At 38.2% G+C, this 12,221-nt stretch overlaps 1 protein-coding gene across 2 annotated transcripts in view; it reads right to left on the bottom strand.

Moving 5' to 3' along the window:
- The window catches only part of grik2 (glutamate receptor, ionotropic, kainate 2), a 384,084-nt gene that overhangs the window by 158,784 nt on the left and 213,079 nt on the right, over window positions 1–12,221 (bottom strand). The gene's annotated exons all lie outside the window — the stretch shown is intronic.

Raw genomic sequence — 12,221 nt, 5'->3', positions numbered from 1 at the left:
TAAGTAATAATTTGAGTGAAATTAAGTGGCAGGTTTAACAAGCGGGGATAATTTCAATTTTCCATTCTTCCTGGGGGAAATAGTGCCTTTAATTGAGTTGAAACTTTTTCTATGCCAAACACTCCTAAAACTGGCCAAGACTGTCATTTTTGTCTGATTGCTAACACCTAGAATCAGTGTCTGTGCCCAACTATTTACTGCCATCTCTCCATCTGGACTGCTACAGACCTCAGTATTCTCTACTTTCCTCCTCTCACACACCTATTTGGTCAGGTCTGTAGCTACTTTTGAATATTAGTTCAGTCCCATTGTTAATGTTCTAAAAATAAAGACAAGAGTAAGATAAGATCAGATCTTTCTCATGATTGGGCTGAAGTGCTGATTTGCCATCCAGATAAAAACATATGACAGTTTGTTTAGTAAATATGTGTAAAAAAAAAAAAAAAAATAATGTAGACATTTGCAGTAAAGAAATTTTGTGACAATAAATGTCAGCTTTTGAGATATTTCACTAGACAAAGAAATATCATGAGATCCAGTTCCATTACCTAGGCACCATAATATTCTGTACAAAACATCGTGGTAAGCCATCCAACATGGGCTGTGATGTTCTATCTGAACCAGAGATGTGGACTGACTTACAGACATACATTGTCATCCCAAGTACTATGTTAACTTGCCAAAATTGTTGGTAACTCAGTAAATAAGACTGTGAAGTTACTCAATCTTATCTTAATAGTACCCAGAAATAACATCATCTCCTTTATATGATATTATTTCTGAATAACAGTAATATTTAATGACACAGATCACTCAAAAATATTTACTGACAGAACACAAGACCTTGTTGGTCTTATCTTTTACGGTTGGATTTAATACAGGTTTAGATTGCTATATATAGAACATTAAGAAACAATTAATTCTAGTCATGCTTTAACTGATTTTAGGTGGCACTTGTTACTAAATTCTGACTAGCCCAAAGTCACCTTGAGCACAGGAACAGGAATACAGAGAAAAGTCAGATCTCAGATCATCCCCTAATGACCGTTTGAGTGTAATCCAGTTTAAAAATATCTGCAGAGAGTTTGAGGCTGAACAGACACACAATTTCTTCTCACTATCTCTGTCCCTGTGATACTGTTTGTCTGTAATTCTCTCAGTAGAAGTGAGAGACTTACTTTGCTGTCTGATCATTTCCCCCACCAAAAAAAAAAAAAAAAAACATCTGTTGACAATACCTCCCATTGAGTCCATTACTGTACCTACAGAGATGGGTGTCGGTGGTAGATTGTTGTTACCCCCCCCACCCACCCACCCACCCACCCACACACACACACACACACACACACACACACACACACACACACACACACACACACACACACACACACACACACACACACACACACACACACACACACACACACACACACACACACACAACCCCACCTCCCACTCAGAATCCTGCAGGCCCTCTGTGGTGGGTTTATTGAGCAGTCCAGTAGGTGAACAATGGGAGGGATGTGTAGTGGTGTGGTGTGTGTGTGTGTGTGTGTGTGTGTGTGTGTGTGTGTGTGTATGTGTGTGTGTGTGTGTTGTTGTTGTTGTTGTTGTGTGTGGATGGTGATGGTTTGAGGCGTTGTTTTTGTGAAACAGAAGTGGCTCCGTCACAGTGCCAGGCAGGACCCAGGATAACGGCGAACCCAATGGAGTGTTAAATGGGAAATCATCTGTTTTCAGCCACAGATTTAATGTCATTGCTGCTCCCACTCTGCTACGCTCTGCTATTCCATTCACTGTTCTCTCCCCTCCTGAGTCTCTTTTCTTCTGTTCTTTTATTTTGTCCAAATTCCTCCCCTAACTCTTCATGCTAAGATTTCACACTCCCTTCTCTTTGTGGTCTTCTCACACCTATCTTTTTAGCATTTCTTTCCTCTTTCTCTTTTAACCATCCCTCTGTTATGTTTGATGCTTCAACATGGCCCCAGCAGGCCCTTGGGTTATCTCATTCACCGTGGGCAGTTTTCCGCTTCATGTTCACAATGGTCCATTTGGGTTTGCAATGTCAGTCCATGTGCCCCCACATTATCTCTTTCTGTAAAACGCTTGGCGTATCTCTCAGCAGGACATCGCCATTAGCAACTTGACAAAGATGACTGGAGAGAACATTCAAACCTAAGAAGCACCTCACCATCATTTCCACCACCTCTGCCACCATGCAGCCACCCTCCTCCATCTTCCTGCCCAGATTAACTCGTCCATTTATAGCCTCAGTTAATGGCTTAACTCATAAAGAAAGTCATCAAGCATTATGGCTTTAAAAGTGGCTTCAAAAGAGGGAAGACGGTGAGCTGATTGAAAAACATTCCAATCAGATTGTCTATTTCTTTTCTTTTTTTTAACACAATGCTGAATTAGGCAGATAGCTGTTAAGTCATACATTTTCTCCTGCTTGAATGAGTTGTTTTTACTTAGTCAGAGCTGGCAGCAGTATTTATCCTTTTGAAAGAGCTATGAAGGGAATTGAAGGCAAAGAATATCCTGTCACTAAAAAAGTGCTTTTCTTCTCATAAAGAAAAAAAAGACAAACACTTATATCCACTGTTACATGTAATACCGGACTCCAGGAGTAAATTTTTGGTTTTTAAAAGGAGCAGTTGTAGTTTTTCTCTCTTCATTTCAACTTCAGCGAATGACTTGGTTTCTCCGAATGCAGAAATGCATGGAAAGTAGCATCTGTGATATCAACAAAGAAAATGCCATTAACTTTAAATGTAAAACGTTCAGATTTCATAAATATTTTAGGATGCAGGGATATAATTATGCAACACTGACTCATGATAACTACAGTTTCTATCATGTTTTCATAATGGTCTCCTATTACAGGATTCTTCATTTCCAATACGGGATCTAAAATATCCCCAGATGGGATATCATTACACATTTCTGCGCCCAGGTGAAATTTACTGAAATTACATCATGCTTTTTTGTTTGTTTTATTCGTTGTTTGTTTTCCATATAGATTCCTCAGTTTAGCATCTTCTGTTATGCATGCACAGCACTGTAAGAATGTCTTTATAGATCCACATATGACGCCTTTCAGATCAGCCTGACACACCTTAAACTGCAGATGTTACAGATCTTATGTGACACATTTGCAGCTGTCAGAAGACTGGGATGTGAATCAAAAACTCTAAAACACCAGGGAGTAGACTCAGGTTGAGCAAAACCTCTCACTTATATGATGTTTTATATTCTTTTCAGATCATCACAATGTTGCAACTAGCCCATCTCCTTAGAACAAGGCAAATCGTCTGACCTTATTTCATGATACTACTCCAAACCTGAATTGAATATGACTGGAAATGGCTTTCACTGACACTTTTACAGAATTTCGCTAACCCCACATCAGTGTGAGTTGACAGTGTGTTTTGTAGATCTTTAATGCATACTTTGTAACAGTAAAGGGTAATAATATTATCAACTCAGTTAATACAGAATAATTTAAATTAACACGTGGGAATTTCAACTTAGATGTATGTGTTATGTCTCAAACCTTTGCTTACAAGATAATTCTATGTTTCTGAAATTATTCTGGGTTTAACAGGTTTCCTACCCCCTTCTCCCCTTCTGTTCACTTCTGAAGACTCACCAAGAATGAATTCCTGTAGTACAGTCAGAATCAATCAAGGCAGACTGAATAATTATTTAGAAGCTACATAACCGTTCTTCATTTGCTCAGTAGGACAGAATATGCAGAGTGCATTCAGTTGCTACTGCTTCTAAAGACCCCTCTGGTAAAAGTCAAGTTTTGAACCCTGCTTACATGCTCATATAATGTGTTTATATTCCAGAGGACACATCATCAGTGAAATAAGAACAGAACACCATGTCTGACCATTTTCACCTTGATACAAGTTATTTACTGATGACCCTCTAAAAACAGATTCAGAGCATCAGTGTTTCATTATATGTAACAAACTTAAGGAATCAGTCCTGCTAACTTGTATCGCTAAATGACTCCAATATTACAACTTGCCATTGTGTGGTGTACAGTAGTGCTACAGTGTTTCAGCACAGTCATTGGTGAGTTGGCATGCTGAACTCTAGCAAGCTGAGAAGGGGGTTGGAGAAAGAGGTGGAGGCTTCATGGACTGGCACATTTAAAGGGGGCAAAGGTGTAAAGTAACATCTAAGCCAGGGATTATTTTCACACACAAAACAATTAAATTTTTAATTTTGATACTCAGAGATGAGCTGTAAGGTGAGGAATGTTCTTGAAAATTACAGAATTTTCCAGCTCAATTTAAGATATGAATGGTTTCTTCATAACAAGCTCAAGTGAGTCCATAACTGACCGTCTGACACACACATTTTGTTGTTGTGTTAAGTCCATGTCTCAATACTTTGTGATGTCCCTGTCCTGCCTGCAGCATTCTCACTAATTCCTGATGAAGACATATTGTTTCCACATATTCCACACAGATAGTAAAGAAGACAAACTGTGATTATTTTCTGAATGATCTGAATAATCAAAGTCTTACTTAGGTGAAAGCTTTGAGTTTCTAAACATCTTTGAATGATTCAAAACGCAAAATGACCCCTTTCAGAGTATTGTTACTATTTTATTGCTAACATCATCACCCATACAAATACCAGAGAAAATGCAGCAGCGTAGTTAATTTTTTTTTATGCTTTTTTTTTTTTTTTAACTTTTTTGCCTTTATTATAATACACAGTGGAGAGATTGACAGGAAATGTGGAGAGAAGAGTGGAGGAAAGACATGCAGTAAATGGCCATGGGTCGGACACAAACCTATGACTGCTGCGTCTGGGACTATAGCAACTGTTACTAGGTCGCCCACTACACCTGTTGAGCTACAGGGGAGCCCAGCATAGTTAATTTTGATGCAATAAGATGGGTGTAGTACTTTAATGAAAGTCTGTGTTAATTTTATTTATGTACGGAGAAGTTTAAATAATTAAAACAGATCTGCTGGTCCTGATGGCATCCCTGGAGTCGTACTCGGGTCTGTGCTGGGTAGCAGACTGAGCCCGGTTGCACTCACTCTGATCATCAAGAAAGGGCTTCAAGAAGCTGGTCCTGGCTCAAAACTTGTCTGCTTCCCACACTGGACCCCTTCCAATTCACCTAGCACCAGAACAGTAGCAGGGAGATCGTCATCTCCATGGTGACTTCACTCGACTCTCTCCCACCTGGACAACAACAGCACCTGCGTGAGATTGCTGCTCATCGACTTCTGCTCAGCATTCAACACCATCACCGCTTCCAAACTAGTCACCAAACTCAGTGAGCTTGGCATTAACACCTCCCTCTCCTGCTGAGATTGGACTTCCTTACCAACAGACCCCAGTTTGTTAGGTTAGGAGATCACACCTCTTCAACACTAGCTCTGAACACTCATGTTCCACAGGGATGTGTCCTGAGACCTCTGTTCTATTCCCATGGCATGCAGTTCACCTACGACTGCATGCCTGTACATAGTTTGAACACTGTTATCAAGTTTGCAAATGACACATCAGTGGTGGACCTCATCAACAACAACGAGTCAGCCTACAGGGAAGAGGTCCAATATCTGTCAGAGCGATGTGCCAACAACAACCTCAACCTCAATACCACAAGACCAAGGAGCTCATTGTGGACTTCTGCAGGGCCAAAAGGCTATGAACACAACCACATCCATATCAATGCCAGGAGGTTAAGCATGTTCCAATTTTTACATTTCTGGGTGTCCATATCACTGTAGACCTCTCTGGGACCCTTAACACCTCAACCCTCATCAGGAAGGCTCACCAATGCCTCTTTTTCCAGAGAAGACTAAAGAAAATCAACTTGTTTAATATCCTGATGCACTTGTACTGATGCAGCATCAACAGCATGTACATTTATCTACCTTATACTTATAACTTGTGTTCAAATCACTCTGTTCATACTGTTCATTCTATTCATACTGTAATGCATTATGTATAGTCACATTGTGTATAATGCACTTTCCATTTCCTTGTCTTATGCTCTGTGCAATGACAATAAAGCTGAATCTAATCTAATGTAAACTAAACTAGTGTAAACTAATCTAATTCATATAATTATCATATGGATAAGAATATTAAAGTAAAAGGTTAAAATAATTGCTAACTATAGCTATCGAATAAATGCAGTGGACTTAGTATTGTATTTAAGTATAGTACTTAAATACATTCATACTTACTTCTCCATTACTTTATCATTACTATTTTATGTGTGTGCAGTTGTCTGATAGGAAAAAAAAATCCCAGAAGTGGGCTAGTACACACCAGTACACAGTAGCAGCGATTCTACTATCACTCTTCTATGTACTGTGACTTTTTCTTGCACACCAGCACTTCTCAAGAGCTACTGCTTCCCTTTCTGCCCTTTCCTTATCAGGGTCTCTGGATTCTTGATTTTTCACAATGGTCCTGAACAAAATACATTACCCAGGGGGTCTACATAACACTGTTCCAGTTCCCACCTATCTGTTTTCCTTTTTTCTGCTCATACTCTTTTATATATAGTCCATGGTTGGTGGGTTGGTGGACAAGGGATGAAAATCCCGAGATTTTTCCTGCAGAATCGAATAGGTCAGTAAACACATTGTGTAGGGCAAACAACAGTAACAAGTAACAACATACAATAGGTTGATTTGCCAGGTTGCAAAGCATCTCTCTCTAATCTGTCTGTCTCACTAACCTAACTGGGCAGTGCATCTCTCAGTCTGTCTGTGTCTTGCTTCCTTGCAGTGAAATACAACATTTATTATGTTTCATATAGACCAATGGTCAATGGTGTTTAGAAATTGCAGCAAACATATTAATATGCATGTATGCATCCATTTTGTGTGTGTGATGGCAGTGGTCAAATTTTTAAAACAACAAAGTAATTATCTAGCCTCACAAGGTTTAGTTACAGCTCTTGTATAATATTCTGAGGACTGGAATAATCACCTGGCATGTACAACCAAAGCTCAGGGTTATGTTTTTTTTCTTCTACATTTAGATATTCAAGACAGAAAAACAGATTTTTAGAAACCCACCAATCTAACTCTCGATGATTTTACTGTCACTGAACATGCATTCACTTTGACTTCACCACCATCACAGACGTCACCACAGCAACGGCTGCATCACTGGAGAGTTCCCCACTTAAATCAGCTGCAGTATTTTTCAAGAGCCAAGGCAGCAATGCACATGGCTGGATAAAAACGTAAATTAGAAGTGGTGATGGTAGACCATAATAACAGCTCTATTCTGGTTTAAAACTTCACTGTTACCTTATTTATTGTGCATCCAGCAGATAGATGGTCCTCAAGGTCCAGCTACACTTTTTGACTCCACAGATTGTGAAAGTGGCTATTTATCTGTTTAAACAGCCTCTGCAAATCTGTGACGGGGCCCTTTGATACGATTCTTTCACAGTAAAGGAGTGAAAAGCATAAAAATGGAACATATTAGGAGAATACCTTAGGTGCTTGTTGTCTTTCTGATTTTTAGGTAAGAAAGCTGCAGTCCTGGGCCTTTGGTTTGAGCTTCCTTTGTGTTAAATTATATCTAAACACCTTCAGGCCTGAGTCTGACTCACAATAGGGTTTGATCTGTCCCCTGATAATGTACAACAGTGGGTAATAATAAGAGTAGCCTTTGTGGGTACTGATGACTGAGTGGTGAGTATGTTGTTAACTGCATCAGAGTATGAGCTAAACTTTAGTTTTTCTTCTCTGATGTATTCAGAGACCGCATTTACTTGGCTTGTCCTATACACAATCTTCTCAGCAAGGAAAAAGAACAGGACAATTGCACTGGACTACATGACCAAAATACTATTTTGAGTGCAGTGCTAATTAAAGAGTTATCATACAAATGCCAGAAATAGAGTTCATGACTTTTAATTTCATGAATAATATTGGGACCTTGTATTAAGTGATAAAGACTGACTGAATGGTAAAATAAAAAAAATAGAACAATAAATAAATAAATACTAAAAGAAAGAGCATGACACATGTTGTAGCAAATAAATTATTTTTCACTTTAGATTGTCTTGATTGCAAAGTCAGGAAGTATATGTAGAAGGTGCAGTTTTATATGTGGTGAATCTTATAATCGCAGTCTCTCATTTTCACAAATGTGACACTGTAGTGTAACCATATTGTACTTTTGACATCAAAATTGTACAACAAAGCATGGTTGGCCTTAATCTAGTTTCCAAATCAGTTGCAATACACAGTAGATTTTAGTAGATTTAGAGTTCTGTATCACATAAAATAAAATATCATATATTTGATCCTACTATTCCTTCAGTTCTCCTCATTGCTGTAAACATGTAAAATAATCTACAAATAGTCTATAATGTATCCAGCTGCAATGTTCCAAACAACAGTAACAGTGTGTTGAGCATGTATTACACTTGTTTGCCTGCCCTACTGGATTACAGTTTGTGCAAAGATAACACTATAAAACCTGTCTGTACTGTGGAAGTGCACTACTGAAAGCGAAACAACAAAAAATGTTATATTTGATCTTGCTTAAAGCAACACAAATGAGTTTCAAGTCTTTAGGCAGAGCTTTGCTAATTAAAAAGACTCTTACTCTGTCAGGCATACTAATGCTCAGGCCTTGAAAGGACTGCAGACATAACTATGAGCAGAGCTCTGCCATATTGCTTTAGTAGCAGAATCCACTGTCCCGTGACTAAGACACACTGTCAGGAGGACTAATAGTCTTAACACTCAAGTGAATCTGATGAGTTTTTCCCAGCAAGCAGATAATGAACAGAGAAGGGAATTTGCTGTAAGGACCCTCAAAGCACTACTTTGTACTTCTGCAAACTTTTTCTCTGCTGGGGTGGGATTATGATGTTGACAGTGTGTGCATTGTACAATGAGAGCACTTTTGGATTGGCTATAGGCTTTAATGTGACAAACATATTCAAATCTCAACCACAGTGAAAGAATATACTGCAGTGAATGGAGACAATCATATACGCTTCCAACAGTGACCTATAGTAAGGGTTAACACGAGACCGCACGACAGTCATTCATCAATGTCCAAAGCTCCGCAGAAGTAAGACTACAGAATGAAAGTTAGGATCTAATGGGCATGAAAACACTTTGCATCTAATCATGAGATCCCATCAACAATTCATTGAGAATCTAAATGCAGCATGTGATATTTCATTTAATTTGGTCCATTCTTTTAAACATAGGTGAATAACTATTATTGCTCCAATACGACATTTCTACGACATAACGGACCATGAACCACGTACGCACAACAATGCAGGTAAAAGTGTAAACTCAGTTTGCAACCTTTAAATAGACCATACAAGAATCTCTACTCTTTGAGTGCAGAAATTACATTCACATCACCTTCCCAATCACTGTACTTCTACATGCCCCAAAAAAGGACTGCTGCAAAGTAATACTGCAGCTGCTTGTCATTGGCCAATCTACTTATGCAAACAGCAGTTTATCTCCCCATACGTGAGGGTACTTCAAAAAGTTTTCAGCCTCACCAGAAAACATCACAGGAGAAAGATTGTCTTCGTAGTACTTTTTACAAGTCGCTTTAACTTCAATTTCAATGCAATGTTCAAACTTCACTATGCCTTCTCAGAAGAAGGGCACATCTTGAGTCTCCAGATACTCCTCATCTGCATGAATTACTTCATCACCACTCCGAAAATAGCGACAATGCAAATGGAATTTCAGTTTGGGTAACAAATAGATGTCAGACGGTGCCAGGTTGGGTGAGTAAGGTGTATGGGGGCAACAGTTCAAAGCTACATTTGGCTGCTTCTGTCACTGCCATCTGTGTCGTGTGGATGAGCTCAACACAGGTTGACGCTTTCCCCTCCTTTTTTCTGTGATTGCTTTAAACATTTGAACTTTTGTTGACAGTGATATAAGTTTTTATAGCATACAGTCATAACCTGAAATGGGGTTGCACCCCTTGTTTCTGGGCGAGGCCAAGAACTTTGTGAAGTATCCTTGTAAGTTTTCACAATGAAATTAATTTATTGATGCCACAATGCTATTATATCCAGTGTTCTAAAGCTCGAAATAAAAAAATTTTCTTGCATTTTTTTTCTTGGATTGTCAACATGGATACAAGTACAGAGCAGCAACTCACAGACCAGCCAAAACAAGGAGCTGAACTGAATCCTTGTTTGAAAGCTCTCTAATTTGCAGCCCACTTCTGAACCCGTCATGCTGCTGTACAGACTGCAGATATAAATAACCAGATCACATCATTTGAATAAATGTATTTGCAGATAATTGCAGTAGTAGCTGCCTACTGCTTTGAACTGCTAAATGAAACACTGAGTTTGAGGTTGCCTGTAGCCAAATGTGGTGCATGAGCTGCAGTCATTACTGCCAACAGCTTTGTTTTCCTTTTATATAAAAGACTGTATATATATATATATATATATATATATATATATATATATATATATATATATATATATATATATATATATATATACATACATACATACATACATACATACATACATACATACATACATATATATATATATATATATATACACATGTTGTCATTGCTAATCCTGCTGTAGCTGAGTGGTGGGATTTTTGCAAGACTGCATTACCAACCACTGCTGATTTAATAGAACTTCTGGAGCCCAAAAGTTAGAGGCAATGGTTTTGGTATTTGACTGATTGCAAATTTGTTTGGTAATATGCACAATTAAAACACAAATAAAAACTAATGGGCCCTAAATTTTAAACTTTTACATCACTGTACTATATTTTTACTTTTAATCGAGTTGAAAACCTTTAATTTATCATTCGATACTTTCTAGTTCATGATCAAAGTAATATTGTCTTTAGTTTTGCTAATCACAATGAACTTACAGTGCTGTTTGGTGTTCTCTGTGTCTGTGTTTGTTACTTAATTTTATTTCATTCATTGGCAAAAGGAAAAAATATCAATACAACACAAAAACAAAAGTCTCCAAACCTCTGAATAAAAGTGAACAAAAAGTCAAATAAATTTATGTTTTCTGCCCCTTTACAACAAATAATCAGTTTACAATGAGCATTAAAAACAAACAACAACAAAACAAACCCAAAATGACTATAATGTACAGTCTATGTGTCTCTAGTCATAAAAATGTAACGACTTGAGAAGCAGACATGAACTAACCCTCTGGGGGTTTTTATTTACTCACTTTATAAAGCTTGACAGATAATTCCAATGTCATCTGTAATTGCTGAAGAACAAAAAAGTCTTGTGCTACAATACTTTTTCTCATGTGATATGACTTCGAAATTGGACATCATTGAATCAAATGGCAAACAGAATAATCAATAAACAGGAGAAAATAGTTGATGAAATGAACAGGCACAGCACAGAATATGCTATTATAAAAATTCATACTAGTTATTGAAGCCTTTTAACTAACTAACCAACCATAGATACACTTCCACTTGCAGAACCAGTATAAGAGATAATATTGCATCAGTGAATCTATATTGAAATGAATGGGAAGCTGTTTTACCACAACATAAGCAACTGTCCTTGATACACCTCCAGGACATATGAGATACATAAGTATATAGCTATAAATTTGATATCTCTCTTAACTTACTGAAATTACTCTGACAAAAATGGATTGGGTATAACTATTTAGAGGTAATGGCATCAAACTGAAGTATGGATGAAGAATTGGATGATAGTATTTCAGGGATGGCAACATTGTAAATTTCAATCCCCTCAAGTCATTGCAGTGAGATAAATGTCTCCCACAGTCTTCTGGATTAACAAAAACATCAGCAGACACCAAGTGGCTCTCTGGGTGAACTCAGTACTACCAGACTCACTCATCCTCATCCACACCAGTGCTGCCAAGTACCCCCAGCCTCTGTACTACTAATGCCAGCTGTTGGAATAATGTTCCAGCAACATGTCCCAGCCAAATTCTTTCCCCGGCATGTGGACAATACATACCAGAGCCAGGTCCTAGTCTGTGAGGCAGCGAGAAAGACAGAGAGATGGCTCGATGCGCAGAGAGAAGCAGATGGAATAAACTAAGCTGAGAGAAGCCTCATCTCAGAAGCAGATAAGGGCATGGTCCAATGGTGTCATCCCAGCACTCAGTGTGGGGCTCCAGCCAAAACATGGATTGACTAAATATTAGCCTCCCTTTGATGAAAATTCTATCC

The sequence above is a fragment of the Amphiprion ocellaris genome, chromosome 9 (assembly GCF_022539595.1).
Source record: "Amphiprion ocellaris isolate individual 3 ecotype Okinawa chromosome 9, ASM2253959v1, whole genome shotgun sequence".
NCBI lineage: Eukaryota > Metazoa > Chordata > Actinopteri > Pomacentridae > Amphiprion > Amphiprion ocellaris.
The sequence above is the reverse complement of the archived record's forward strand: the minus strand, read 5'-3'. Positions and strand labels throughout refer to the sequence as shown.